The 3,900-nt window shown below is 37.8% G+C and overlaps 1 protein-coding gene across 1 annotated transcript in view; it reads left to right on the top strand.

Annotated features, from left to right (window-relative positions):
- The window catches only part of FGF6 (fibroblast growth factor 6), a 23,384-nt gene that overhangs the window by 11,694 nt on the left and 7,790 nt on the right, over positions 1 to 3,900 (top strand). The window lies entirely within an intron of this gene.

Raw genomic sequence — 3,900 nt, forward strand, 5'->3', positions numbered from 1 at the left:
TGGGGGGAGGCGGCGGACGGGCCTTTATGTCGTTCTCTTCTTTGACCCTTAAGTAATTAGCTAACTTGGACAGTACAGCATATCCATTTAGCTTATTTTGTGGGGGGAGGCGGCGGACGGGCCTTTATGTCGTTCTCTTCTTTGACCCTTAAGTAATTAGCTAACTTGGACAGTACAGCATATCCATTTAGCTTATTTTCCCATTCATTTTTTTCATAGCTACTGTTATTCATGTTCTCATAGCTACCGTCATGTATATTTCACAACAGTGCATGCTTTATGTTTTAGTAGGTCAATAAAACCATTACAGGATCTATTACTAACACTGTGACTCTTCCTCCACTTAAGTTGGAAGAAGTCTCCTTAGGTTGGAAGAACGCTTCAGACTTTGCTGACCAGAGTGGTAGGATACATCCATTATCTTATTTCATTGTACTTTTGTATGTCCATCACATATGAAAAATGAATTATGGGTTGGATCAGATGGATCTGTGTTCCACCAGCAGAAGCACTTTCCTCCAGCAGAAAGAGCTTTCCCCTGATGCAAGAGGCTTAAGGAGTTTCTTGTGTCAGGGAAAGGATTCTTGCACAAAGAAAAGGAATGCCACTAGAAGAATGGATCTGTAGAACCTACCCCTGTATTTCTGTCAGAAGTGTTTGTTATTCTATGAAGAGTTGCTGGTATAACACCAGTTCATAATTTCCAAACAGTTCTCCTTCCAATAATTGGTAGAGACAATCAAGCATGTACTTTTACATTGCCAGTATTACCAGAATATTAGGAAAATGTACATCACTCCGATTATATCCAAGTATCTAAGTAGATCTAATCATTTTTACACTTCTTTTCTCCTTGCTGATTGTTGTAATGAAATTACTTTCAAGATAAGCAAGATTTTGTGCTTTGGCATGTCTAATTAGGCAAAAGATTACTGCTTCATTTTAACAATTTTAATGGATTTTATTCTAGGGGAATGTATGTTTACGCTTCTAATTAACACATTTAGATATATAGCAGTGTATGCTTACACTACTAATTAACATGTTCAAATGTATAACAAAAATATATGTGTACATAATTATTGATATATATGCTGATTTCGGATCATAATAAACATTGATTGATTGATTGATAAAAATTATTCCTATAATTCCAGATCAAAAGTTATTGCCATTCTCATATCTTGCCCACAGTTTATCATATATCATTTCACTTATTTTTCACAATTAAGTCCAAGTACAGTTTTGTATATCCATGATTATTTCTTAATGCTGGATAAATAGTGAGATACAATGCCAATTTATACCCTTCTAAGTTCATTGAAGTGGCTTAATTCTTCTTAGGACTTTTCCATTTTTCATTTAGGACAGCACTGTAATTGTCTTCAGGTTAGTCCTGTCTGTAACATAAAATCCTTTGGATTTATTCTCTAATTTATACCAAGGAGAAAAATGGCCACCAATCAGTTGTTTTATTTGTTCATACATGAAGAAATGTTCTCTAAATAAAATGTTATACCTATGTAAACAATGTCTTGGATCCATTGGATGATTTCCACGTTCATTAAGGTCCTAGTGCCATTCTATGTCTCTACTAGTCCTTGTATAATAACTTTTATTTACGACTCTTCTAACACTGTATTTGTACTATCAGTTAATAAACTATATTGATCTACATTAATATATTTATATAGTACTTTATTTAATCTGTCAGATAAGAATTAAACTATGATTTTATAATTGTTATTTAACAGTGTGATCAATCTATAAGGAGTAACAAAAGACGGATTTTTATTTTGTTTCAATATTACCACCACTTCCATAGTCTCGTTCCTGGAGTCTGGAAGAATACAATTCTTAAAAATCTCATTCCTAACATTTGCTAAATATTGTAGTAAAATATATACAAATTCATTATAACATGACGCTGAGCCACCTTGGACCACAAGGAAAGGTGGGGTATATATATTTTAATAAATTACTTAATAATTTAAAATCCATATTCCAGCTTCTTTATTAATTTTTAATAACTTTATGTATTTTTCTTCCTTTATAGAATGTTTCCAGCAGATTTTTCATTTAAACTTGGGATGTGTAAATCTTCTGCATAGGCTACAAAAGCATTCAAGTCAGATTGTTGTAATAATTCTCAGACACTTCCAATATCTATTTGTATTGTTCTTGAAATCTATTTGCTAACAGCCTGTCATGATTATCATTGTTTTCAAAGCTCTTTTGTTTTATTTTCTTTTGGATAGTTCATCATTTGGGAGGCTAGGTATTGTGCCTTAGGTCTAGTTAATGTTTTATTATCCTATAAATCTTATTGGATTGAATGTTCTTTAAAAGTCCTTTTCCCCCATATGAGTTAGCGCATCAGTTTATTTTATTTTGCTTTTATCTTGTTTTCTGCTTCTGTAAGTGAGCTGCAATAGATATAAAATGCCCTTTAATAAAAGTTTGCTAGTTTCCAAAAAATGGTTTAGATGTGTCTCATTCTTGATCACAAGAAAAATGGTGATTTTTTAAAACATTTTTTTCAAAGTATTCAGTTGGATCACTCAATCTCACCCAACTCTCATCCATATTACAGCTCCCATCGCACATAACATTTGTACATGCAGGTCTCATGATTGTCTGCATCGTTATTTTGGATGGTCAAAGAAGAAACCTCCTTTTTTAAAAACCAGTAGGAAAAATAGTTGGATATAACCCATGCTCTGGCAAGGGTAGATGATCTCATACTAATGAGATTTAACTTTAACTGTGGTCTGCATTTGATATTGAATCTGTCTTGGCTTCCAAAATTCTCCCTTTAAATTTTCTGTGAGTGTATTATACCCTTCTAACCCCATTAACGCTGAGGACACTATACTGTCAGTTACCAAAAATAGATCTGTCCTCGAAGAATTTCGTTTAAGTTAGGGCAGCAGTAAAAGTACAATTCTTTTCTATGGAGTTTTTAAAAATCTCCCAATAGCGAAAGACTATATATATATATATATACACACACACACACACACTAGCAGTAAAGCCCGTTGTGAAAGCAATACAACGGGATCTCGAAAGAGGCTCTGGGGCAGTGCTCTGGCTTTGGGCAAACAGTGTCAATTTGCTGTGGTGACCTCAGCAGGGTATAATGACAGAGTCCACTGTTTTCTCCAGAGGAACTGATCTCTGCTACCTGAAGAGCAGTTGTAATTGTGAGTAATCTGTAGCCCTCACCTGGAGATTGGCAACAATTGTTACCCAGGACAAAATGGCTGGTTTGGAGGGTGTAGTCTATGGCATTCTACCTGTCTGAGGTCCCACCCCTCTGCAAACCCCACCCTCTCCAGGCTCCACCCCTCAAATCCCCAGGAATTTGTCAGCATGTAGTTGGCAACCCCATCTCCTTCCCAGCTAGCCACCAACCTACCATTATCTGCCCCTTTGACTTCAGCTGACTTCTGCCCTCCCTTCTGCAGAACAGTTGTAATACTGAGTGCTCTCCAGCCCTCACCTGGAGATTGGCAACAATGGTTCCCTATGTGAGACTGACTGGTTTGGAGGGTGGAGTCTATGGCAGTGTACCTGTCTGAGGTCCCACCCCTCCTCAAACCTCACCCTCTTCAGGCTCCATCCCTCAAACCTCCAGGAATTTCCCATCTGGAGTTGGCAACCCTATCAGGATTGGCCCCAATGTGTTTTCTCCCAAAGGCCAAAGTAGGTGACAGGACCAAGCTTAGTTGCCTACCAACAGGCACTGAGGGGAATGTAGGGTTGCCAGCTCTAAGGAGGGAAATACCTGGAGGTTTGGGGGGTGGATTCTGTAGAGGGCCGGGCGACGGAGGCATCGGCCTTCTGTCGCCCGCCTTGCCCCCCCAATCTCGGCCCGGGCGACCGCGGCTCCCGCCAGCG

Source organism: Gekko japonicus, unplaced genomic scaffold, assembly GCF_001447785.1.
Source record: "Gekko japonicus isolate JY-2015 unplaced genomic scaffold, Gekko_japonicus_V1.1 scaffold944, whole genome shotgun sequence".
Taxonomy (NCBI): Eukaryota; Metazoa; Chordata; class Lepidosauria; order Squamata; family Gekkonidae; genus Gekko; species Gekko japonicus.